This window comes from Pygocentrus nattereri, chromosome 13, assembly GCF_015220715.1.
Source record: "Pygocentrus nattereri isolate fPygNat1 chromosome 13, fPygNat1.pri, whole genome shotgun sequence".
NCBI lineage: Eukaryota > Metazoa > Chordata > Actinopteri > Characiformes > Serrasalmidae > Pygocentrus > Pygocentrus nattereri.
This window is the reverse complement of record NC_051223.1, coordinates 41,021,503-41,048,968: the sequence shown is the minus strand read 5'-3', so window position 1 is coordinate 41,048,968 and position 27,466 is coordinate 41,021,503. Positions and strand designations below refer to the sequence as shown.

The 27,466-nt window shown below is 45.4% G+C and overlaps 1 protein-coding gene across 2 annotated transcripts in view; it reads right to left on the bottom strand.

The window, feature by feature from the left end:
- The window catches only part of ctbp2l (C-terminal binding protein 2, like), a 187,979-nt gene extending 169,028 nt beyond the window's left edge, over positions 1-18,951 (bottom strand). The window contains exon 1 of one of the 2 annotated variants that reach the window (XM_037544299.1): positions 18,597-18,951. The gene's annotated coding sequence lies outside the window, so the exon portion shown is untranslated. The remainder of the gene's footprint in view (positions 1-18,596) is intronic. The other variant, XM_037544302.1, reaches the window with a different exon arrangement.
- Between the last annotated feature and the right edge of the window lie 8,515 nt (positions 18,952-27,466).

Here is a 27,466-nt window from a genome sequence, read left to right as displayed (position 1 = left end):
TCTCACTCTGATTTCTCAGTCTGAGCTCTCACTCTGATTTCTCAGTCTGAGCTCTCACTCTGATTTCTTTCTGATTTCTCAGTCTGAGCTCTCACTCTGATTTCTTTCTGATTTCTCAGTCTGAGCTCTCACTCTGATTTCTCAGTCTGAGCTCTCACTCTGATTTCTCAGTCTGAGCTCTCGCTCTGATTTCTTTCTGATTTCTCAGTCTGAGCTCTCGCTCTGATTTCTTTCTGATTTCTCAGTCTGAGCTCTCGCTCTGATTTCTTTCTGATTTCTCAGTCTGAGCTCTCACTCTGATGTCTCAATCTGAGCTCTCACTCTGATTTCTCAGTCTGAGCTCTCACTCTGATTTCTTTCTGATTTCTCAGTCTGAGCTCTCACTCTGATTTCTCAGTCTGAGCTCTCACTCTGATTTCTCAGTCTGAGCTCTCACTCTGATTTCTCAGTCTGAGCTCTCACTCTGATTTCTTTCTGATTTCTCAGTCTGAGCTCTCACTCTGATTTCTCAGTCTGAGCTCTCACTCTGATTTCTCAGTCTGAGCTCTCACTCTGATTTCTCAGTCTGAGCTCTCACTCTGATTTCTCAGTCTGAGCTCTCACTCTGATTTCTCAGTCTGAGCTCTCACTCTGATTTCTCAGTCTGAGCTCTCACTCTGATTTCTCAGTCTGAGCTCTCACTCTGATTTCTTTCTGATTTCTCAGTCTGAGCTCTCACTCTGATTTCTTTCTGATTTCTCAGTCTGAGCTCTCACTCTGATTTCTTTCTGATTTCTCAGTCTGAGCTCTCACTCTGATTTCTTTCTGATTTCTCAGTCTGAGCTCTCACTCTGATTTCTTTCTGATTTCTCAGTCTGAGCTCTCACTCTGATTTCTTTCTGATTTCTCAGTCTGAGCTCTCACTCTGATTTCTTTCTGATTTCTCAGTCTGAGCTCTCACTCTGATTTCTTTCTGATTTCTCAGTCTGAGCTCTCACTCTGATGTCTTTCTGATTTCTCAGTCTGAGCTCTCACTCTGATGTCTTTCTGATTTCTCAGTCTGAGCTCTCACTCTGATGTCTTTCTGATTTCTCAGTCTGAGCTCTCACTCTGATTTCTTTCTGATTTCTCAGCCTGAGCTCTCACTCTGATTTCTTTCTGATTTCTCAGCCTGAGCTCTCACTCTGATTTCTTTCTGATTTCTCAGTCTGAGCTCTCGCTCTGATTTCTTTCTGATTTCTCAGTCTGAGCTCTCACTCTGATTTCTTTCTGATTTCTCAGTCTGAGCTCTCACTCTGATTTCTTTCTGATTTCTCAGTCTGAGCTCTCGCTCTGATTTCTTTCTGATTTCTCAGTCTGAGCTCTCACTCTGATGTCTTTCTGATTTCTCAGTCTGAGCTCTAGCTCTGATTTCTTTCTGATTTCTCAGTCTGAGCTCTCGCTCTGATTTCTTTCTGATTTCTCAGTCTGAGCTCTCGCTCTGATTTCTTTCTGATTTCTCAGTCTGAGCTCTCGCTCTGATTTCTTTCTGATTTCTCAGTCTGAGCTCTCACTCTGATTTCTTTCTGATTTCTCAGTCTGAGCTCTCACTCTGATGTCTTTCTGATTTCTCAGTCTGAGCTCTCACTCTGATTTCTTTCTGATTTCTCAGTCTGAGCATGTGCGAAAACAGACAGCGGTACCAGAAATAAGCGAGCAGAGTCGCCGCGTGACGCAGTGAGACACTTTTGGAGCGACACTGGAACCAAACAAAAGCTTGAAACACACAAAATTCCTTCCTTCTTTCATCATCTTTAACCACTCAAGCCAAATAGGGCCATAGTTTCATTTTCTGCATCTGTTAGATGATGTTTGTTCATATTTTCAGGTAAAGCGGCACAATGCAGAGTGACTGCCTGAAGCTTCACGTTACATTTACGTCACCTTGCGTTCTGAGAGTCTTTTGGTCGGTTTTAAAGCAGAAATCTGATTACTGCCTGACTCAAGGAGCCATGCAATGAGTTTCCCCATTATCTGATTACACAAGTGCACGTAAGCGCATTGATTGGATTATGGACAAATCAGATTTTCTGCAGTTATCAGATTACTAAGTACATGTAAACACACTCATTGCTAAAGTACCAAGAGGTCCACTTCACTCCTCAGTCCACACATGGAAACCATGCATCAAAAAAATAACCCGTTTTGAACTCCGAAAAACCAACTCTTTTACCTATTTTACCTACAGTGTTTGCTTATTTGAACTTTGGATAGCCAATTTGGCCCCGGCAGGCTTTAATATCTGCACACAATTGTGGGGGGGGGGGCTTGTTAATAGCAATTTTTATGCGGCAATTAATCGTCAGCTAAAATGTCGATGTGACAGGCTCGGCTTGGGTGACAAATAACCACGGTAAACCATACTGGGGGGTCTGAATGTCCCTCAAACTGAAGCAAACATGGGAGAAACAGCAACAGCATGTGAATCAAGTCTTAACCTTTACCAAATAAAACAAGCGAATCAGCGCAGGTCACTAAAAGCTGTCTTTTTTTAAAATTTAGCCATGAAAACATAACAGAGCTAGTAAGAAAACACAGAATTGCCAACGTCACTTTACCGTCTGAGCCTGCTTTGCTCTCTGAAGCCATTTCACCCTCTTTCGCCTGACAAACGAGAGCTGAGACGCACTTTACTCGGTTTTTCAGTCTGAAACTCTGATGTGAGGATTCCTAAAATGCCCACTACACAATAGAGGCAGCAGTGTGTTCAGGCATGATATCTGCCTGCAGCGATGAGCATGTTTAACCAGCGCACCTGCATTTCTAGAAGAATCTGATCTATGACTTCAGGATTTAAGACCTCTAAATGTTTGGTTCATGATTCCTCAGATTGTATCCATCCATCTTCCAGCTGGTTGGACCAAGCCTCTTTGACCAAGCCTAATGGTCTGCTCGGATTAACAGGCTCTTCTCAGAATGTGTCCAAAGTAAGAGCTTCTGTCTGGTTATCTGGGACTCGAGTGAGAGGTGAGGATTGATTTGGTCTGGGATCCATTCGTCTGCTTTCCTTGCAGTTCAAGGTTCTTTAAAAAAGAGTTCTTTGCCAACTCCAAAGCTCAAAGGCAGCAACGATTTTTCCTTTCTCGCTTGTTTATTGTCTAGAATTCACATCCATAAAAAAAATAAAATAAAACAAACAGAGAAGACCACAGACTGGACAATTCTGATCTTTGTGGATATTGTTGCAGCATCATCTTTTGAGCTCGTTTAGCCTTGTTCTGCCAATCTTGGTCAGATTTATATGGAGTGCTGGATCAGTTTCAGTCAGGTACTGATCCAAGTACGTATAAGCCATCCATCATTTCTCCATCTTCTCAATCACTGATAAAGTTAGCGGCCTTTCCTGTTGTCACAACCTTAGTCTGGGCTCACGCTACACAACTGTCTGCGATTTTAAGACCGATTTGCCCCTTGTGAAAATTTTCATAATCCGAAGCGATTTTCCAGGTTGGGAGCTCAGTCGGAAGCGACCGAGAACACAGATGATTTGTTAGTGTGAGAGAAGAAACGAGTCAATCTTTAGCCCTCCGGTTCAACTCTGAAGCGACCGCAGACCCCCCGAAATGATCAAACGTTCACGAGTCCTGTAGTGTCAGAAGGTCAGAGATGAACTCAGTGAGTGACTCAAACAGCAGCCAATCAGAGAGCTGGAAGAGCAGAGAGAAAGCTGAAGAGATGTGCATGAACACGGCCTGAGCCGCAGAGCGGAGACAGAGGAGCTGCGTGTGAAACACAGGCAGGTCTATAATGTTCAGACCAGCTGCCAGTTTGTAGTGAAGAATTTCTCCAGCTCTCACCGAGTCGGAGCTTCTCAACGCCATTCCAGTCCCCAGTTTACTCTCCCACTACACATAAAAGCTCAAACTCGCCCAGTCCAGCGAGTTCAGCTCTGCTTGCGTCATGTGACCTGAGGAGTTCTGGGAGTTTGAGTTCTTATTCGTAGCCCAAGCTCATTAAGTGTGTTACTCTCTCTCTCTGCCCTGTCGTCAAGCGTGAGAGAGGAGAAATTCTGTGACAAACTGACACTGAAGCCGCGGTTACTCAACACAACTTTTACCCCAGTTTTTGATTCTCAGTCTGGCTGAATCTGAGCTGGCCGGCTCTAGTCTGCAGATTTTTGGGTCAGTCAGAGTGGACGGCTGAAGAGAGAACCGAGTCGAGTTTGAGGGACACAGACTCAGAGTGAAATCTAGTGTAAATCAATCTGAACAGACTCCTGCAACAGCCAATGAAAACAGAATACAGCAAGAAAAAATAGAGAAAAGATTTTTAATGAGCTCATGTAAATCGACTTTATGCACATTAAAACTCTAAAAATGCCAACTGATCACATTTTTAAATCTATGATCCTCATTAAACACCTTTACCTGCTGCTTCTTTACTGGCAGAGAAAACAGCAGCGGCTCACGTTTGTTTACTTGCGTCTCCTAGTCACGCGAGCTTGCGCGAGTTTGCGCGAGGTCCGTTTGGTTCAGCAGCAGCTTCGAAGTTGAGTAGTGCGTGATCCCTAATTGTTTAGTGTGGATCCCCAATATTTCTACCGCCCAAAAACAGTCAGATACTGTGAGACGGCCAGTCTTTTATAATCTGTTGAGCCTTAGAACTTCAGTTCGATACGGAGACGGCTATCGTTTCAATTGCACTGCGTGGAAAACTGTTTGGTACAATAATCATGGGATTTATGTAGGAAAACATGCCTTCAGTTACGTTTATGTGGGAATACTGCTGTCGCCTTGTGGATTTTTTTTATGAAATAAATAAATGAACAGCTTTTTCCTACCGTCACTGGGCACTGTTACCACGGTAACTCTAACCATCACCGGGACAGGCCTGTGACGGGCGTCACAACAGAACAAAACTGTGATGCACGTCAGTCAATAAAACACCTTCAAGTACTGAGATGCTACAATGTGGCCATATCGTTCATCCCTTTTGAAGCTACTGATCCTCTACAGACATCTACTCACAGCTCACTTCAACAAGCCATGAGGCCTCTCCGAGGGAGCCACCGAGAGAGGAAAGGAGAACAAACAGACGAGACTAACCGATACCATGATCTACAAGCACGTTAGATTAGTTCTTGTGAAGCCTGAGCCACTTCTCCAGCTGCTGAAGGCCAACAGGCGTGGTGAGGTCCAGAGCATGAGCATGTTTAGGAAAGAGAAATGGCTGAGAGAAGGGAAAGCGAGAAACTGATGACAGTGAAAGCTCTCTCTCTCTCTCTCTCTCTCTCTCTCTCTCTCTCTCTGTCTCTCTCTCTGTCTCTCTCTCTGTCTGTCTCTCTCTCTGTCTCTCTCTCTGTCTCTCTCTCTGTCTCTCTCTCTCCCCCTCTCTCTCCCTCTCTCCCTCTCTCCGTCTCTCTCTCTCCCTCTCTCCCTCTCTCCGTCTCTCTGTCTCTCTGTCTCTCTCTCTCTCTCTCTCTCTCTCTCTCTCTCTCTCTCTCTCTGTCTCTCTCTCTGTCTGTCTCTCTCTCTGTCTCTCTCTCTCTCTGTCTCTCTCTGTCTCTCTCTCTGTCTCTCTCTCTCCCCCTCTCTCTCCCTCTCTCCCTCTCTCCGTCTCTCTCTCTCCCTCTCTCCCTCTCTCCGTCTCTCCGTCTCTGTCTCTCTGTCTCTCTCTCTCTCTCTCTCTCTCTCTCTCTCCCTCTCTCCCTCTCTCCCTCTCTCTCTCTCTCTCTCTCCCCCTCTCTCTCTCTCTCTCTCTCTCTCCCCCTCTCTCTCTCTCTCTCTCTCTCTCTCTCCCCCTCTCTCTCTCTCTCTCTCTCTCTCTCTCTCCCTCTCTCTCTCTCTCAACCTTTCATGGCTCATGTTAAGCAGGAGGCTAACCTGAGGGCAGCCTGTCTTCCTCAGTTTACACCCTTACCTCGCTGTTTAGCAGAGGCGTCACCAGCGATTAGCCACGGCCTCCATCCAATCAATCCTGCCTGAACTGCCGGATAATGAGCGTGGAACTTCCCTTGTGTGGAGGAGACAGCCGCGGTTGCACTCCAGACATTTTTGAAGGAGCACAAAAAAAAAGAAGTGTGAGGAGGTAAGAGAGAGTAGAGTCTACAGAGACTAATTAAAAGCACACATTCAAACTGACCCCCTCGCTTTCCTCCTCTCCCTCTCTCTCAAGGCAAGTGAAACGTGACGAAGCCTGTGCGATCCCCCCGAATCAGTCAGCTCACCTCCCTACATTGTTTTAATCCTTACAGGGGTTTCAGAAACTCCCGTAAGACCCACGGGAGTCGTGAGTTGAGCGGAGAGCCAGGAGAAAACACAATGAAAGTCAGTGAGACTATTTATGAAACTTCGTGCCACCATAGAAGCCGACGAAAAAAACCCATCTCTGCAGTTTGGGCAGTCGAGCGAGCAGCGAGGTCACACAAGCATGAATCACTATTGCAACGTTTCACGAATGATTCAGGAGTAGCGCTGCACCAAATCCAGAGATCAGGCCTGGTCACACAAACTGGGGCTGCATATCATCTATTCTTCAGTTAATCTACCAACATAACTATCACACTTTCTTCTAAACTTCATGTTTTACTGTTACCATCATTGACAGTTCCCCCAAACTCCTCAACAGAAAGACCCTGAGAAGATTTTGCCACTCATACAACACCAGACTCTGATCTCTTCCAATAGGGAGAGACCCATAAACACCAAAGTGGAAGCCACATTAAGGCCCAGTCCCATTTCTCCTTTTTACCCCTACCCCTTGTTTTGGAGTGTTGCCCCTTGTTACTGAGCTACAGGGCAGTGGTTGAGATCATCCTCTGAATAAAAGAGCATCACTTCATTAACAGCTCCTAGCGCCGCTCTGTAGGCGACCCTGCCCGTCTGCAGGGACAGCAGAGGAGGGGAAAGTTCAGCTCCTCACTGCTGGGCTTTAGTTACATTTAGGGATCAGACGCCTTCAAAGAGGGCAAACATTATAGAGCTTTTTAAATGAAACAGTAGAAGCCGTATCGCCCCCTACGCTTCCTGTAGTGTATTACAGTCTGTCAGAGCGACTGTGTGGATCATATGAACATTATAGAGCTTTTTAAATGAAGCAGTAGAAGCCGTATCGCCCCCTACGCTTCCTGTAGTGTATTACAGTCTGTCAGAGCGACTGTGTGGATCATATGAACATTATAGAGCTTTTTAAATGAAACAGTAGAAGCCGTATCGCCCCCTACGCTTCCTGTAGTGTATTACAGTCTGTCAGAGCGACTGTGTGGATCATATGAACATTATAGAGCTTTTTAAATGAAACAGTAGAAGCCGTATCGCCCCCTACGCTTCCTGTAGTGTATTACAGTCTGTCAGAGCGACTGTGTGGATCATATGAACATTATAGAGCTTTATAAATGAAACAGTAGAAGCCGTATCGCCCCCTACGCTTCCTGTAGTGTATTACAGTCTGTCAGAGCGACTGTGTGGATCATATGAACATTATAGAGCTTTTTAAATGAAACAGTAGAAGCCGTATCGCCCCCTACGCTTCCTGTAGTGTATTACAGTCTGTCAGAGCGACTGTGTGGATCATATGAACATTATAGAGCTTTTTAAACGAAACAGTAGAAGCCGTATCGCCCCCTACGCTTCCTGTAGTGTATTACAGTCTGTCAGAGCGACTGTGTGGATCATATGAACATTATAGAGCTTTTTAAATGAAACAGTAGAAGCCGTATCGCCCCCTACGCTTCCTGTAGTGTATTACAGTCTGTCAGAGCGACTGTGTGGATCATATGAACATTATAGAGCTTTTTAAATGAAACAGTTGAAGCCGTATCGCCCCCTACGCTTCCTGTAGTGTATTACAGTCTGTCAGAGCGACTGTGTGGATCATATGAACATTATAGAGCTTTTTAAATGAAGCAGTAGAAGCCGTATCGCCCCCTACGCTTCCTGTAGTGTATTACAGTCTGTCAGAGCGACTGTGTGGATCATATGAACATTATAGAGCTTTTTAAATGAAACAGTAGGAGCCGTATCGCCCCCTACGCTTCCTGTAGTGTATTACAGTCTGTCAGAGCGACTGTGTGGATCATATGAACATTATAGAGCTTTTTAAATGAAACAGTAGAAGCCGTATCGCCCCCTACGCTTCCTGTAGTGTATTACAGTCTGTCAGAGCGACTGTGTGGATCATATGAACGTTATAGAGCTTTTTAAACGAAACAGTAGAAGCCGTATCGCCCCCTACGCTTCCTGTAGTGTATTACAGTCTGTCAGAGCGACTGTGTGGATCATATGAACATTATAGAGCTTTTTAAATGAAACAGTAGAAGCCGTATCGCCCCCTACGCTTCCTGTAGTGTATTACAGTCTGTCAGAGCGACTGTGTGGATCATATGAACATTATAGAGCTTTTTAAATGAAACAGTAGAAGCCGTATCGCCCCCTACGCTTCCTGTAGTGTATTACAGTCTGTCAGAGCGACTGTGTGGATCATATGAACATTATAGAGCTTTTTAAATGAAACAGTAGAAGCCGTATCGCCCCCTACGCTTCCTGTAGTGTATTACAGTCTGTCAGAGCGACTGTGTGGATCATATGAACATTATAGAGCTTTTTAAACGAAACAGTAGAAGCCGTATCGCCCCCTACGCTTCCTGTAGTGTATTACAGTCTGTCAGAGCGACTGTGTGGATCATATGAACATTATAGAGCTTTTTAAACGAAACAGTAGAAGCCGTATCGCCCCCTACGCTTCCTGTAGTGTATTACAGTCTGTCAGAGCGACTGTGTGGATCATATGAACATTATAGAGCTTTTTAAACGAAACAGTAGAAGCCGTATCGCCCCCTACGCTTCCTGTAGTGTATTACAGTCTGTCAGAGCGACTGTGTGGATCATATGAACATTATAGAGCTTTTTAAATGAAACAGTAGAAGCCGTATCGCCCCCTACGCTTCCTGTAGTGTATTACAGTCTGTCAGAGCGACTGTGTGGATCATATGAACATTATAGAGCTTTTTAAATGAAACAGTAGAAGCCGTATCGCCCCCTACGCTTCCTGTAGTGTATTACGGTCTGTCAGAGCGACTGTGTGGATCATATGAACATTATAGAGCTTTTTAAATGAAACAGTAGAAGCCGTATCGCCCCCTACGCTTCCTGTAGTGTATTACAGTCTGTCAGAGCGACTGTGTGGATCATATGAACATTATAGAGCTTTTTAAATGAAGCAGTAGAAGCCGTATCGCCCCCTACGCTTCCTGTAGTGTATTACAGTCTGTCAGAGCGACTGTGTGGATCATATGAACATTATAGAGCTTTTTAAATGAAACAGTAGAAGCCGTATCGCCCCCTACGCTTCCTGTAGTGTATTACAGTCTGTCAGAGCGACTGTGTGGATCATATGAACATTATAGAGCTTTTTAAATGAAACAGTAGAAGCCGTATCGCCCCCTACGCTTCCTGTAGTGTATTACAGTCTGTCAGAGCGACCGTGTGGATCATATGAACATTATAGAGCTTTTTAAATGAAACAGTAGAAGCCGTATCGCCCCCTACGCTTCCTGTAGTGTATTACAGTCTGTCAGAGCGACTGTGTGGATCATATGAACATTATAGAGCTTTTTAAATGAAACAGTAGAAGCCGTATCGCCCCCTACGCTTCCTGTAGTGTATTACAGTCTGTCAGAGCGACTGTGTGGATCATATGAACATTATAGAGCTTTATAAATGAAACAGTAGAAGCCGTATCGCCCCCTACGCTTCCTGTAGTGTATTACAGTCTGTCAGAGCGACTGTGTGGATCATATGAACATTATAGAGCTTTATAAATGAAACAGTAGAAGCCGTATCGCCCCCTACGCTTCCTGTAGTGTATTACAGTCTGTCAGAGCGACTGTGTGGGTCATATGAACATTATAGAGCTTTTTAAATGAAACAGTAGAAGCCGTATCGCCCCCTACGCTTCCTGTAGTGTATTACAGTCTGTCAGAGCGACTGTGTGGATCATATGAACATTATAGAGCTTTTTAAATGAAGCAGTAGAAGCCGTATCGCCCCCTACGCTTCCTGTAGTGTATTACAGTCTGTCAGAGCGACTGTGTGGATCATATGAACATTATAGAGCTTTATAAATGAAACAGTAGAAGCCGTATCGCCCCCTACGCTTCCTGTAGTGTATTACAGTCTGTCAGAGCGACTGTGTGGATCATATGAACATTATAGAGCTTTTTAAATGAAGCAGTAGAAGCCGTATCGCCCCCTACGCTTCCTGTAGTGTATTACAGTCTGTCAGAGCGACTGTGTGGATCATATGAACATGATAGAGAGCTGTCTAGTGAATTAAGCATCAATATTAATAAATGTTTGACTCTGACAATTAATTGAGTGGGTAATATAGCAAAAATATATCATAATATTTGAAGCCATTCATGATAAGCAACAGACACAGTGCCCCCGCAGTGCCGTATTTAAAAAATACCATCAAAAACAATGAACACTAACCTTTATTTAACTCTTCACATACATCTAATTAGGTTGAGTGCAGTACCTAACATGCAGCTGGTCAGGTTTCTTCATACTAATATCCACAGCATGCTCAGAAACTCACTCATTAGAGGTTTCCATGCTCTCGCGCTCACACTGGCCGCCAGCGGGAGAGCATTTTGAAACTGGATCCAGCAGGTGGGTTACTAGGCCAAAGAAGAATAAAGCCATGTGATGACAGAGGGCTGATAAATAGTGCAAAGGCTAGCAGGGGGACACCTGAGGACCCCATGTGACGATCCGAGGCCTGCAGACGACGGCCAAGGTGGGAGCAGACGGCAAAAAGCCCCATTAGCCAGCAGGAGAACTGAGGACTACAGAGAGAATCCCAAACGCACCACGGCACGAAAAAAGGTAGGGAGGCAGGGCGAGAATCATTCCTGCTAATTAGTTCAGATGATCTTCACGCTACGATGCTTTTGGGCAACAAGGTCCCCCCTGCGTCTTCAGAGGAGCCATTTATTCCTCTCCCCTTCTCTCTCTACCAACATCCTGGCTGAATAAGCCAGAATCAACAAGCCCATTAAAACCTTCGTCCTCCACAGAGTTGTGTGCACAGCTTGAACTCCCCTGGTCAAATGATGTTTTGTTGATTTTCTATGTAAAAATGAAATAAATAGAAATTGGACACAAGTTATTTGCCAAACTTAACATACTGGAAAACAATGAGGCATAACACTGTCCATCTTATCAGCTCCTTACTCTTACTGTATAGCTGCACTCTGTAGTTCTACAGTTACAGACTGTAGTCCATCTGTTTCTCTGATACTCTGTTACCCTGTTCTTCAGTGGTCAGGACTCCCATGGACCCTCACAGAGCAGGTACTGTTTGGGTGGTGGGTCATTCTCAGCACTGCAGCAACACTGACGTGGTGGTGGTGTGTTAGTGTGTGTTGTTCTGGTACGAGTGGATCAGACTCAGCAGTCTGTAACTGTAGAACTACAGAGTGCAGCTATACGGTCAGTGGAGCTGATAAAGTGGACAGTGAGCGTAGAAATGAGGAGGTGGTCAGAACGTTCTGGCTGATTGGTGTAAAACATAAAATGTGCCGTAACCTTTGCACAGGCTAGTATGTCTTTTTAACAACATGCAGAAATGTGCTCTCTGTAGACGACGAGTTAACTTACTTTCATAATCAACAAAAAACACTCAGCTAACTTTTCATTATGACTCCACATGTGGCATCAACTCCGATCCTTAACACAAACGACCGTGTTTTCTTTGTTCAAACCCAAACACATTAAAGTCTACGCAGGTTTGTTTAGAGGAAAACACCACCAAATGTATCAGTGACCGTATCCAGCGACAGGTCAGGCTTGAGGATGAAGCCAAAGGCCAAGAGTTTCCTTCGTGACTTTAACAGCAGTTTGGACGGGAAAACTGCCAATCAAATCCTCGTCCTTCCATAAAAACACCCTCTGATGAACATGAAGCTGAGTGTGGAAGATGAAGACACCCAAAGCACCAGCTTCAGCACGGAGCTGCTTCATGATCACTAAACCTATGAAGGTATTTTTCCTTTTTTACATACTTAATTTGAGAAGAAACCTTGAAAATAAAATATTTATTAAAAAATTAATTACATTTTTTACAAGTTACAATACGCACTTTCTAACGCTCGATATGTTTTCACATTTAAAACATTCTGTGAGAAACGATGAACACAATGATGCACTAAATCCAGCTGAACAGGACCAATTCTGCTCTTTCTGTAATGAAACATGCAGTTGAGGTGCGTATTTAAATACTGATGAATGCGCTCAGGAAGGCATATTTATCATTATAACAATAAATAGTCATATTTCAGAGCAACACGCAATATTTTACATGTGCATATCCATAAAATGTAGAAGCTGGGGACAGGGACGTCATCCCATAATGAGAACAGCCATCTGGAGACAGCTTGTTCAACTGGACTGTGGCCCGCCCCCTCTAAACCCCGCCCCCAATTCCTCTAACCCCTGCTCTTTAACATCCAGCGTACAATCACGATCACAAGCAAAGCAAACTAACGCAAAACTCTCGTCAGCTAGTGCGACTGCTTTTCAATTACAAGAGATAAAGTTCACTTTTTAGATATTTATATAAATTATACATTTCTGCGCTGCAGTTTTCAGGCATGCCGGTTTACATCCATGTGCTGTTCACACATCTGTCAACACTAACGAGCTCAGCATCGTTCCTACTTTGACTTCCCGCCTTTACGAGGCGCTGGATTTGCTCTCGGTTTAGAGACATGCAGCTGCGCTGGTCAGACCCTCGCACAGAAGCCCCCCGCATTAAAGCGCAGGGAGCCTAACACGGAGCCCATTTCAACATGGGCGTTTTACGTTGTTAACGAAGGTCAAGCAGCCCGAGTTTCTGGCCACATCGCCACATGTCCCAGCCGGGGCCTCCCACCAAAACTCAGAGAGATTCGACAGCGTTTCAAAGAGATCTGAGCCAAAGAGGCTTTTCAGGGCATGCAAGTCATTTTAAACGTTTTTTATGGTTTCTGAGCTGTTTATGTCCCAAAATCCAACCTGATATCACTTTAATCACGTCTTGTTTCTACAGCACAGCTGACCGGCTCACAGCAAGTGCAGCTGGGCTTCAGTCAAAAACTCCCACCCAAAGTTTCTCACATTTGCTCCCAGATGTTGCCGTCATCTGGCCACATCTGGCCCCAAGAGACTGCCTACATTAGCACGAGAGAAATATATCGTTTATTTCTGTAAGTGTTGCCAGTACAGTAAAACTAATGCTATATAGATGCTTTACTGCAGTAACCCAACGTCCCCTAAACATCCTGGAGCTTAAATACATCAGCAGATATCGGCTTAAGCAATGATCATCTCCCTTTAATCAGCTATCGGCCAATACCGACAGGATTCCCACGCTACCGTTCTTCTCCTTTTAAGGACAAAAGGTAAGGCATCAAAGTTGATAGGCATCATTTACAAAGGAGGAAGAAAAAAAACGAAGATCATAATCATAATTCCACAAACGGCTTAGTGACCGAAGCAGGCTTTCCTGGAGGACGTGTGAATGAGTCTCGTCTAGTCAGGTATAGAGAGAGAGAGAGAGAGAGAGAGAGAGAGAGAGAGAGAGAGAGAGAGAGAGAGAGAGAGAGAGAGAGAGAGAGAGAGAGAGAGAGAGAGAGAAAGGAGAGATAGAGAGAGAGAGAGAAAGGAGAGATAGAGAGACAGAGAGAGAGAGAGACAGAGAGAGAGAGAGACAGAGAGAGAGAGAGAGAGAGACAGAGAAAGAGCGAGAAAGAGCGAGAAAGAAGGAGAGAGAGAGAGAGAGAGACAGAGAGAGAGAGAGAGAGAGAGAGAGAGAGACACAGAGAGACAGAGAGAGAGAGATAGAGATAGAGAGAAAAAGAAAGAGAGAAAGACAGAGAGAGAGAAAAAGAAAAACAGCGAGAGAAAGAAAAAGAGAGAAAGAGAGAGAGAAAGAAAGAAAGAAAGAAAGAAAGAAATAAAGAAAGAGAAAAAGAAAAAGAAAGAGAGAGAGAGACAGAGACAGAGACAGAGAGAGAGAGAGAGAGAGAGAGAGAGAGAAAAAGAAAGAGAGAGAGAGAGAGAGAGAGAGAAAAAGAAAGAGAGAGAGTGAGAGAGAGAGAGAGAACCCCTTCCCTTCCACACACACAGCATCCTGGGAGACTATATTTCTCTCGTGACTGGACGTTCTTAATGGTCAGCGCTGACAAGGGCTCTTTTGTTGCGCTGAGCCGTCCACCATCTTAAATGTTTCCTTGACAATGGCAGAAGAAAACGCAGATGTCCGAGGGAGAGCACATCTGTAGCTCACCATCGTCCAGCCCAGGCCCCCCCCAGGCCCCCCCCCCCGCGCTCTCGGCCGGGATGATCTCAGTCGCGCCGCTGAATCCGAGGCGAGACATCATCTCCACTGATAGACTAGTGTTGGAGCTACACACACATATTGATTTTTAGCTTCAGCAGCACTGACGAATAACAATAACAGTGACCTGTGATGCTCATCAACCACTGGGCGCTTCAGATGGTTTAGAAAAGGAAAAAGATTCAAACACACAGAAGATTCTCTTTGTTGTGTTTTCAAGAGAAGAAAACAAAACGGTCTAATTATAACGAGCTGTATCAGGAAGAACAGCCTCATTAACTTCATTAACAGAGAAACGTCACCGACTTCCGCTTAATTAAACGTCTGAGATGTAAACAAAGTCGTTCAGAGCGGTTTGGTGTGAAACGCTCCATTCGAGAGAAACTACGGAGTCAGAGTCGTTCACAGTGGTGGTGATAGGAACCAGACGTCCCCCTCTGTACATAACAGGACGTCCATCCGTTGTGCTGGAGCCCATCCCAGCCGTCATAACACGACATCATTTCACGATATTTTAATAAACGCTAAATCATGGTGGAGGGAGACATGCAGGGCGCTGTGAGGCCAAACAGTCCCCAAAGAAAACTCATTATTCCAGATTTTCCACTGTTTTCCATCATCAACATTCCATATAAGCTCAGAAGACTCGTGTAGGTTCTCTGGTGGTTCTGGATGGTAAATAAAGTGTCTATATCTGTGTTGTAGTCATGGCGACGCCTGGTTCCCATCACCACCACTGTAAAGACATCTGAACCTCTGTTCACACCTCACAGACTAAATTATAGAGGAATTTTGAAAAATCAGTGGAATTTCCCTTTATGAATGTGGAAAATATCATGATGAGTTTGAGTGGTATCGCCCAGCCCTAACCTGGGCCACCAGTGTTGTAATAGTTTGACTCCACTGCCACAGTGAAGATGTGCTCGTTTGTATCTCTCTCTCTCTCTCTCTCTCTCTCTCTCTCTCTCTCTCTCTCTCTCTCTCTCTCTCTCTCCCTCTCTCTCTCCCTCTCTCCCTCTCTCTCTCCCTCTCTCTCTCCCTCTCTCTCTCCCTCTCTCTCTCCCTCTCTCTCTCTCCCTCTCCCTCTCTCCCTCTCTCCCTCTCTCCCTCTCTCCCTCTCTCCCTCTCTCCCTCTCTCCCTCTCGTACGCACAAAAGCTGCTCTCCCCAAGGCTGCGCTCCATTCAGCACGCTCCAATCAATCAATCTAAATCTCCAATCATCTCCTCTGGCGCATTATCCACTAGTATGGGGTCAGACCGCTGAGATGTTATTCATACCACACTGCTCCTAATAAGGCCCACTGCTGGACAATGCTGGGCATTTCTTTTGTTATTCCATAATCCGCTGTTGGCTAACGTCTCTCTGGCGTAATCGCCGTGACTTCTTGCACAGACGGACGCAAAAGGCTGATATTTCAGCATTACAAGTGCACCAGCCACACACGGCTGCCAACAACGAGATCTTGGGAGTAAAGCGTGGTCATTAGGGGAACAACATGAGGCCGCATTGACTTGGTTACACTGTCAAAAGTGGCCAAAGTCGGTCCACTCCACCCAAATCCCTCCTGAATCCACACTGTTTACATCGTGTTTGATGTCACTTATCAGGATGAGCCACTGGCGATGTGCATTTCTAGCTTTAATAACATTAAAGGGATCAGCCCGTTCACATTTTCTGCTTTATTAAATGGTTAAAAGTCTATTCAGGTTAAAGAACCATTTCACCATGCAAAGAACCTTTAAGGCATGAAGTAGCTCAAATGAAATCGTGAAATAGTCTTCGTGATTCTATCTAGAACCATTGCCTTGAGTAAGGAACCCTTGAAGAACCTACAATTTTTCTAATGTTGTTTAAAACTCTAATACAAAGCGCTTCAATAACTGGCACAGTTAAAGGGCCCATATGCTTTTGGGCAGGTTCACGCTTGGCCTTTAAGGGGAACTCCACCAATTTTTCTAAATTCTGGATAATTAAGTGTTTAAGGTGTAAACACAGCGGTTTGGTGTGAAACGCTCCGTTCTAGAGAAACTTACTAAGTCAGAGCTGCTCACAGTGGTGGTGATGGGAACCAGACGTCCCCCTCTAAAAGCTCCTCACAGAAAGTTCCTACATGAACTGGTTACAAAACCGCTGGTGCCCGAGACCGGGGGTGGCCAACATGGCAAACAATGCGACGTCACAACACTCCAAGACATTTTCAATACATCACGTATGTCACCTGTTTTGTTTTTCCGAGATTTAAGTAGGAACAGACAAAATAGAAGCCGCAGGGGCAAATATAAGACACATGATAACAACCATAACAATAATAATAACAATAATAATAATAATAAGAAGAAGAAGAAGAAGAAGAAGAAGAAGAAAAAACCTACAACTACAATTATTTTTGTCTTTTTTTTACAAAATGCACTGGACTAAATCCTAAACAGAACTAATTACGCTCTTTTCGTTCTCTCAAACACGCTCATTCATGACCGAGAGGTACGAGAGGCATGAGGGTCCCCACAGAAACGACGCTCTTTCAGACGATCCACTATTTTACCAGCGTCAACACTACATATGAAGCTCAGAAGACACGTGCAGGCTCACTGGTGGTAAACAAAATGGATTTGCATGGTGGACATCGGTTCCTATCCCCACCACCATAAACAAATGGGTCTCTACAATGAAGCGCTTCACACCAGACCACTCTGAATGACTCCGTTTACATCCCAGCCACTCATTTATAAGGAAATCTGGAAGGAATTAGAATAGAAGCAGCACAGCAGCCCATCTTTATTCATCATTACCAATTAACAGACCGCCAATAAATCAGATCCAGCCAATGCTACACCACCGACTAGAGCCGTGTAGTCCTTCACTCTCAGAAATAAAGGTTCTAGACTGTCTCTGGGTCAGTTCCCGTCCTGTCACTGGAGTCCACCCCTCAAGGCTCCATCTCAGAACCCAGTCAGGGAACATAACTGAACCATAACCCACTGAAATGATCTGTTCTAAGCTGGACTGACTCCACACACCCCGCCTCGCCTCGCCTCCAGGCTTTTACTCTACTGCTCTGTTTTAAAACATTCGGTTATGAAAAGGAACAAATACCAACTTTTCACCTGGAGAACCTGATTCCTCTGACAATCAGACAATCAGACCTTAGAACCACCGGAGAACCTCTGAGGGAACATCTACACTGTTTGGACCCTGATTTTTAACAGTGTAGAGTGAATCACACTCCAGCATGTAATCCTAACTTCACAGGACAACATAGCATAGCTGGAGCACTGCACCAAGACACAACCCACTGTGGTCAGTCTTGTGGTGGACAACAACAAACACAACGTGGAAATGGTGGAGTTGGGATAAATCAGCTAGTAACACTATTCCCAGCACGCTGGGTCATTCTGGGAAGTGCAGGTGGACGAATGAGCCCAAGTGCGCTGGTAAACTGGATCAAACTAGAACAACACTGCGCGCTGGCGACCACCCTCAGACTGGGCTTGTTATCTAGCACACTGAACTCAACGCGGCTGAGAGAAAATCACCCGAGTAGCCGCACATGGTGGTTCTGGAGACACAGAAACACTGGGAAAGCAGTCTTTAAACGCAGAGAGAGGAGAGGAGAGGAGAGATGAAGAGAGAAGGAGAGAATAGAAGAGAGGAGAGAAGAGAAGGAGAGACGAGAGGAAAGGAGAAGAGAGGAGAAGAGAGAAGGAGAGAGGAGAGAAGGAGAGAATAGAGGAGAGAAGGAGAGAGGAAAGGAGAAGAGGGGAGAGGAAAGGAGAAGAGAGGAGAGGAGAGGAGAAAGGAGAGGAAAGGAGAAGAGGAGAGGAGAAGAGAGGAAAGGAGAGGAGAGGAGAAGAGAGGAGAGGAAAGGAGGAGAGGAGAGGAAAGGAGAAGAGGAGAGGAGAAGAGAGGAGAGGAAAGGAGAGAGGAGAGGAAAGGAGAAGAGGAGAGGAGAGGAAAGGAAAGAAGAGAGGAGGCAACGCGGCTGCCTCGAGGGAAGCCAGTAATGAGAAAGACAAGCCTGTTTGGACTGATAACGTTAGGTGGGCTTGAAAAGAAACACGCTCACCCACAAACAGAGGAAGGAGGGAAGAAAGGAAAGGAAAGGGCAACAAAATGTCCTCGTCCCTCTCTCCGGCTTCGTGGCGCAGCGAGGGGACGAAAACACATGGCCATGTCGAGAGACGGAGCCTCAGAAACGGCACAATAACCTCGCCGATCAACCGCGAAGCCCCCGGAACTCCGCGAGCAGCTCGCTCTTACCTCGGCGGGGAGACGTTCGGAGGCAAGTTGGGAGGAATGGAGTTTCAGGCGCTCAGGAGGAGCATCGCCGCCGCCTGTCGTCCCTTCTGCGGTGGCTTCGCTCCCTCTACTCGCTCACTTGACGCGCCGAGAGGGAAAGTTAACGTATCCGTGAGGAAAAGCAGCGGAGAGAGAGGGAGGAAGAGGAGGAAGGGGAGGAAGAGGAGCGAGAAACGACGGGATGCTTCTGTTTTCGTCCACGGTTTGAAGGGTTTAGGAGGAGGAGGAGTAGAAGGGTTTAGTAGGAGTGTTTGAGTGTTTGGGAGGATATTCACTCTCTCCCTCTCTCTCTGTGTGTGTGTGTGTGTGTGTGTGTGTGTGTGTGTCTCTCTCTCTCTCTCTCTCTCTCTCTCTCTCTCTCTCTCTCTCTCTCTCTCCCCGTTTCCTTCCTTTCCCTTCCACCTCTCCGTTTCTTCATCAAGGCGGGGTCTTGGCTCTGCTAAACCAATGACACAAAGCCCAAAGAAGCAGCAGACCACCCCCCCTTCAACCAGCCCCCCTCCTCCTCCCCGCCCACCTCCACTGCACGGCCACGCACACACTAGTTGTTTCTGTACGGCTGTCAAAACGCTGCTGACCTCTTGCCCCCTGACCCTGACCCTGACCTCAACCAACAGACCATATATTTTTCCTCGATCTCCCCGCTTTGACATAATCAATCAATCAATCAATCAACCCGTCAATCAATCAATCAGCCAATCAATCAATCAATCAATCAAAAAACAATATTTATTCAGCGCCGTATAAATAGTTCTGTTTAGGTCTGTAGAACCATTTCATGCTCAAATCTGAAAAACGGTTCTCCACAGCACCAAAACACGTTCTCGATATTGTAACAATAGCAGAACCCTTTGGGTGCTATATATAGAACCGTTTTCAAAAGGAAATATGGAACCTTATACAGAACACTCCAACGACCTGAGGAACCCTTTCACACAGCAAAGAACCCTTTAGTCGTGCTAAGGGATCTTTGAGTGTTTATGGTTCTATATAGACCACTTTTTTGTTTACAAAAGAACCCTTGAAGAACCCTATTTTCTAAGTGTGTATAATCCTGCAGTTCAAAGCGCTTCACTAGCTGACACAGTTAAAGGGCCCATGTGCTCTTTAGCCAGGTTTACACTCAGCCTTAAAGGGGAACTCCACCAGTTTTTCAAAATTTCTCCTTAATTAAGTGGTTAAGATAACCGAGCGGTTCTGAGCGGTTTGGTGTGAAACGCTCTGTTCTAGATAAACGTACCCAGTCAGAACCCAGAGAACCTACACGAGTCTTCTGAGTCTATATGGAATATTGATGATGGAAAACAGTGGAAAATCTGGAATAATCCGTTTTTTTTTAAACGGTCAATAATATTCACACTTTGACATGTAATCCTAACATCCTAGCATGTGTCTTTGTGGAGAGCAGCCACAAAGACAAAATCAATCTATAGATCAATACATCAATCACTTTAACAAAGCACCTTTCCAATAATTGACTTCAACTGAAACTGCTTTAGTAATTTAGTTAAAAGGTCTATATCCCACATTTTCCTTGCATTTCCTAATGTCACTCACAGCAGTGCTGCTGGAGTTTTTAAACACTCACTGTCCACTCACTGTCCACTCTATTAGACACTCCTACCTTGTCGGTCCACCTTGTAGATGTAAAGTCAGAGACGACAGCTCATCTGCTGCTGCACAGTTTGCACAACACACACTAACACACCACCACCACGTCAGTGTTACTGCAGTGCTGAGAATGACCCACCACCCAAATAGTACCTGCTCTGTGAGGGTCCATGGGGGTCCTGACCACTGAAGAACATGATACAGGCCCTTTAAGTCAGACCATAAACAAACAATTGGCACGTTGTAAGGATATAAAACATATGAGGCAAAAATAATTGTAGTAAGAAAGTAAAAAGCACAGAAAGCATCAATGTCAAATTATGTTTTCATCGTCATGGAGACATTCGGTCCCCGTAAACTGCTAAACACACACAGGCTTCTACAAATTTGCGTTGGCTGAGTTAGCAGCAAACACAGCAACGTAGTGCACTCCAGCGACCGTGGCAACTTCATCAACAATAGTAGTCTTTAAGAAAGCATCCAGCATTCACACTGATTAGCGTTTTACCACCGACTGTGAATAATTCATACTGCAAGCTCTTATTAGGCCTTGTGATCAGCAGCCTTTCAAAGGGTCTCAAGGCATTATATTAGCACTCATACACTATATTTCCAGAAGTATTCGGTCGTCTGGCTTCACACGCATATGAACTTGAGTGACGTCCCATTCTTAATCCATAGGGTTTAATATGATGTCGGCCCACCCTTTGCAGCTATAACAGCTTCAGCTCTTCTTGGAAGGCTTTCCACAAGGGTTAGGAGTGTTTATGGGAATTTCTGACCGTTCTTCCAGAAGCACATTTGTGAGGTCAGACACTGATGTTGGACGAGAAGGCCTGGCTCACAGTCTCCGCTCTAATTCATCCCAAAGGGGTTCTATGGGGTTGAGGTCAGGACTCTGTGCAGGCCAGTCAAGTTCTTCCACACCAAACTGGCTCCTCCACGTCTTTATGGACCTGCTTTGTGCACTGGTGCGCAGTCATGTTGGAGCAGGAAGGGGCCGTCCCCAAACTGTTCCCACAAAGTTGGGAGCATGAAATTGTCCAAAATCTCTTGGTGCTGAAGCTTTAAGAGCTCCTTTCACTGGAACTAAGGGGCCGAGCCCAACTCCTGAAAAACAGCCCCACACCATGATCCCCCCTCCACCAAACTTTACACTCGGCACAATGCAGTCAGACAAGTATCGTCTCCTGGCAACCACCAAACCCAGACTCGTCCATCGGATTTCCAGACGGAGAAGCGTGATTGGTCACTCCAGAGAACTCGTCTCCACTGCTCTAGAGTCCAGTGGCGGCGCTTTACACCACTGCATTCCACGCTTTGCATTGCGCTTGGTGATGTAAGGCTTGGATGCAGCTGCTCGGCCATGGAAACCCATTCCATGAAGCTCTCTACGCTGTTCTTGAGCTGATCTGAAGGCCACATGAAGTTTGGAGGTCTGTAGTGATGGACTCTGCAGAAAGTCGGTGACCTCTGCGCACTATGCCCCTCAGCATCCGCTGACCGCTCTGTCATTTTACGTGGCCGACCACTTCGTGGCTGAGCTGCTGTCGTTCCCAATCGCTTCCACTTTGTTATAATCCCACTGACAGTGGACTGTGGAATATTTAGTAGTGAGGAAATTTCACGACTGGACTTGCTGCACAGGTGGCGTCCGATCACGGTACCACGCTGGAATTCACTGAGCTCCTGAGAGCGACCCATTCTTTCACTAATGTCTGTAGAAGCAGTCTGCAGGCCGAGGGGCTCGGCTTTATACACCTGTGGCCACGGAAGTGATTGGAACACCTGAATTCAGGGATTTGGATGGGTGACTGAATATTTTTGGCAATATAGTGTATCACTGACCAGCATGTACACATTTCCTTTACAGTGGTGGTGATGGGAACCAGGGGTTGCCATGACTACAACACCAGAACCACCAGAGAACCTACACTAGTCTTCTGAGTTTATATGGAATGCTGATGATGGTAAGACAGGTAGATTGTAATAACGAAGGGGACTATTTTGCCTCCTTTTTGCATGAACCCCTCCTATGTAATAACTTTCCGTGAAGGATATTTGAGAGGTGGATATCTGGTTCCTATCACCCCCACTGTGAACAGTTATGACTGTTAACCAGCTAATTATGCATGCAGAAGATGGAATTCCCCTTTAACTTCTATCATTTTACATGGCCTGTCCTCATATCAGTAGATTTCTGAAGGCCTCAGGCTTGGAAGAATTGTAGTGTGATATCAGCTGCAAGTCAGACTCTGAGGCAGAAGCCCTATTCTCCTCCACATTAAACCTCACACTTACAGCATCTCCTTTAACTGGGCTGTTTTATTTATAGGCTAATAAAGCGTAACCTGTTTGCTGCTCTACCCTCAACATGACTTCATGGCGCACAGCGCAGCCGTCACTATTGATTGTATTAGTAATCATGTAATGTACTCATTATTTTGACTATTACTTGAGCAATTTGATTAATTTACCTCCTCAACTCCTTGGAACTACCGGTGGATCCAAAACACACTTCGTCATACTCTTCATAACTTTTATATTTCATAAGCTACATTCAGAAGTTGGGCGTCATATGAGGCTGTAACTCTTCTTTCCAGTCAAATAGTGTGTCCCTGGTGTCTCAAAAATCTTGCTCCATGTTTCAGAAGGGGCTTTAGAGGCATGCAGCCTGTCCCAATTCAGGGTCTGGATCCTTCACGATGAATGGACTAAAAGAAAGGGCCCAAAATGGCTTGGACGTCTGGTTCCATTAACTTCCATTGAAAATAAAGCAGGTTTTGTCCTTCTCCTGTAAAGTTACCATTTTGGAGATATGAGGTTTTCTTCCGACAGAAACAGTATACATTTTACCGCCAACTAATCCCTGCTGATTAATCAGCAAGCCCAATTTTAATGGATAAATCAATGCTATTTTAAAGTGAAGCGGTCAAGTTTAATTAATCAGTTCAGTAAATTAATCAGTTCGTTTAGACGAGGCGCAGGTTTGTGTAACACCTCTGCAGTGCCCCTGAACAGCCCTCAGCTAATATTTTGCCGTGTTTACTACGATGACGTTGTTTGGATGTGCTTTAACATAACATCATTATGGCTATTTTGAGCGCAGTGAAGTCACCCCGAGGATTCATCACACTTTAGATGTTATAACAACATGTAAATCATCAGTTTCGAATGAAAAGAAAGATGCCACATGACATTTGGGCGATAAATAACATCGTCTCATATACAGTTTTAATGAATAATTCACCAGAGTCTTCTGTCATTTTAAAATTTTAATGAAGACAGACATCAGGCTAATCCATGTTTACATTCCTCTGGGCCTCTCGAATAAAGCCTTCACTCTCACCCACTCTCTCTCGCCCACTCTCTCTCTCTCTCTCTCTCTCGCTCTCTCGCTCTTGCTCTCATCGAACCTTATCAAACTTGTGGAGCATAACAAAACAACAGCTCAATGTTTGTTCCTGTCTGGGAGTTTCGTTCTATTTTTTTAATACTTTGTTTATATGAGTCCACACAGGCTAGTCAAGCATAAAGTCCAAGTGTGCTCAGCATATGAAGCTAGAGTAGCTCCTCAGTGACCTACAATACAGGGAAAATTAAACAGAAACTATAACACCAGTGCCAAAAAAGTTGGGATGTTGTGTAAAGTGTAAATGAAAGATGGGCAGAATTTCACCAGTCTGTGAAAAACTATGCCTAAAAATTGTGGAACAATATCAGAAAATGTTCCTCAATGTACAGTTGCAAACATTTTGTATATCCCACCATCTACGGTACATAATATCATCAGAAGATTCAGAGACTCTGGAGAAATCCCTGTACACACGGGTCAATATTGGACGCTCGTGATCTTTGGGACTGCATTAAAAACAAGCCTGATTCTGTACTGGAAATCACTGCATGGGCTCAGGATCACTCCCAGAAATCACTGTCTGTGACCACAGTTCGCCGTATAATCCACAAATGCAGGTTAACGCTGTATCATGCAAAGAAGAAGCCAAAGGTCAACACGAGCCAGAAACACTGCCGCCTTCTCTGGGCCAAAGCTCATTTAAAATGGACTGAGGTGAAATGGAAAACTGTTCTGTGGGCCAAGGAATCGTAATTTTTAGCTCTTTTTGGAAACCACGGATGCCGTGTCCTGCGGACTCGGGAGGGGAAGGACCATCCAGCTTGTTATCAGCGCACAGTTCAAAAGCCTGCAGCTCTGACGGTCTGGGGCTCCATTAGTGCCTATGGCGTGAGCAGCTTACACATCTGGAAATCAATGCTGAACAGTATATAGAGAATACATTTTGAGATGTGTTGCTGCCATCAAGTTCTGAATGAGTTAATATTTTTCATGAAATAGTAAAATGTCTCACTTTTAACATCTGAATGAACTGTGAATAAAATATGGATCTATTCAAAATTCAAGATTCAAGAGTTTTATTGTCATATGCACAGCAGAACAGGCAGTTACACTTTACAATGAAATTCTTACTTTGCTGTTCCTCCATTCACCAAATATAATCTAAAGAGAATAAAAATAAGAAAATATAAGAATAACTCTAAAAACAGTAGTAAAAAGTAAAAGTAAAAATGTCTCTTGGTGATGTAATATCTTCTCATGGCTTCTCTCATCACTGTTATGCTGATGACACTCAACTAATGTTTTCTTTCTCTCCATCTGACACACAGGTCTCCAGTCGCATCTCGGCATGTCTGTCTGACATCTCTACATGGATGGCAGCCCACCACCTGAAGCTCAATCCCCGCAAGACTGAGCTGATATTCATCCCTGCATCTACAGGTCCTCATCATGATCTCACCGTCTCATTCGAGAACTCGGATTGTTCCATCTGTAGAGGCGAGAAGTCTTGGTGTGAGTCTGGATGGCCAGTTATCGTTTTTGAATTGCACCGCGAACCTGACTCGGTCATGCAGGTATCTACTGTACAACATCCGGAGGATCCGACCCTTCCTCACCCGAGAGGCCGCCCAGGTGCTGGTGTAGTCTCTGGTCATCTCAAGGCTTGACTACTGCAACTCGCTCTTGGCTGGTCTTCCCATGCGGCCATCAAGCCTCTGCAGATCATCCAGAATGCAGCAGCACGACTCGTCTTCAATCTGCCCAAGTTCAGCCACGTCACCCCACTGCTGCGCTCCCTTCACTGGCTTCCTGAAGCTGCATCAGATTTAAACCCTAACGCTGGCCTACAAAGCCAGAAATGGACCAGCCCCTACCGACTTGATGGCAATGGTGAAATCTCGAACTGGACCACGAGCCCTTCGAGCTTCGAGTACGGCTCGGCTTGACCCGCCATCCTTCAAGGCGCGTGGAAGACAAGCGTGGAGAATGTTCTCTGTACTGGAGCCCAGGTGGTGGAATGAACTCCCACTGGCTGTCCGAACAGCAGAGTCTCTCACTGTCTTCAAACACAGACTGAAGACCGTCTTTTTACACAGCACTTAAATCAGCACTGAATTATAAGCTGCACTTATATTTATTTTTTTATTGTATTGCACTCTGTATTGTAGTTTATTGTTTTTTATTTTATTGTAATTTTATTGCATTGAATGGCACAGAGTTCTGCGTACAACTCTTCCTTTTTCTCTCTGTGTCTGCAGTGACATCTTGTTTCTAGCAGTATCTGAGCTCAGGTCTCTTTTCTCTAAGCTATTGGTAATTAGCAAAGATACTTTCTCTAGATTGACAAAGCACTTCTTGTAAGTCGGATGAGATAAGATAAGAGCGTCTGTGCAGTAACAGATGTAAACAGTATTGCTCTAACAGCAGCAGTACAGCGTAGGTAAGGTGCAATTGAGTGTGAGGTTAAACCAGTTCAGAATGGGAGGAGGGGAAGAGGCAGTGAGTGAGGTGTTCACCAGCCTGATGGCCTGTGAATAGAACCTGTTGGTCAGTCTTGTAGTCCTGGACTTCACACTTCTGTAGCGTTTGCCTGAAGGTAGGAGTGTGAAGAGTCTGTGCTGGGGGTATGTTGTCCCTGATGGTGTTGTGGGCCCTCCTGATGACCCTGGTGATAAATGTCCTGTAGTGAGGGGACGGCTGCTCCTGAGATGGACTGGGCAGTTTTGATCACACGCTGGAGAGCCTTCCTGTCCTGAGCAGTGCAGTTGCAATACCAGACCGTGATGGAGGTGGTAAGAACGCTCTCGATCATGCTCCTGTAGAAGCCTTCTCAGAAAGTGCAGTCGCTGCTGGGACTTTCTGATGATGGTGTGTGTTGTGACACCAGGTGAGATCCTCACTGATGTGGATGCCGAGGAATTTGAAGGTTCTCACTCTCTCCACCTCAGTCTCACCAACATACAGGGGTGTGTGTAGTTCCCGCTTCCTCCTTGGATCAACAATCATTTCCTTGGTCTTGTCTGCGTTCAAGGAGAGATTGTTGTTATGACACCAGGCCACCAGCTCAGCCACCTCCTTCCTGTACGCTGACTCGACCCACCAGGGATCAGATGAACGACTGTAGTATCAGCAGCAAACTTGATGATGCTGGTGTTGTTCTGGGAGGACACTCAATCATACGTGAAGAGTGTGTACAGAAGGGGGCTCAGCACACAGCCCTGTGGGACCCCTGTGCTCACTGTTCTTGTGCTGGATGTGCGGCTGCCGACTCTGACTGACTGGGGTCTGTCTGATAGAAAGCTCAGCACCCAGTTGCAGAGGGCAGGTGTCAGTCTGAGGGTGAGGAGCTTTTCTGAGAGTTTGTGTGGGATGACTGTGTTAAATGCCGAGCTGTAGTCAATGAAGAGCATTCTGACATACGTGTCCTTGCCCTCCAGGTGTGTGAGGGCTGTGTGAAGGGCTGTGTTCACTGCGTCGTCTGTGGACCTGTTCCGTTGGTATGCAAACTGGAGAGGGTCTGTAGTGTTCGGAATGGTCTCCTGGATGTGAGTCATGACTATCCTCTCGAAACACTTCATCACGATTGGGGTGAGTGCAACAGGGCGATAGTCATTTAGGCTGGTCACAATGCTTTTCTTTGAATGCTTTTCTTTGGGAGGGGTACGATGGTGGTTGACTTGAAGCAGGATGGCACAAAAGCTTGCGCGAGGGACAGATTGAATATGTCCACAAACACATCAGCCAGTTCTGATGAGCAAATCCTGAGTGCACGCCCGGGGATGTTGTCTAGGCCGGCTGCTCTCCGTGGGTTTATTCTCTTCAAGGTCCTGCACACATCCACTGATGTCACAGTGAATGATGTGTT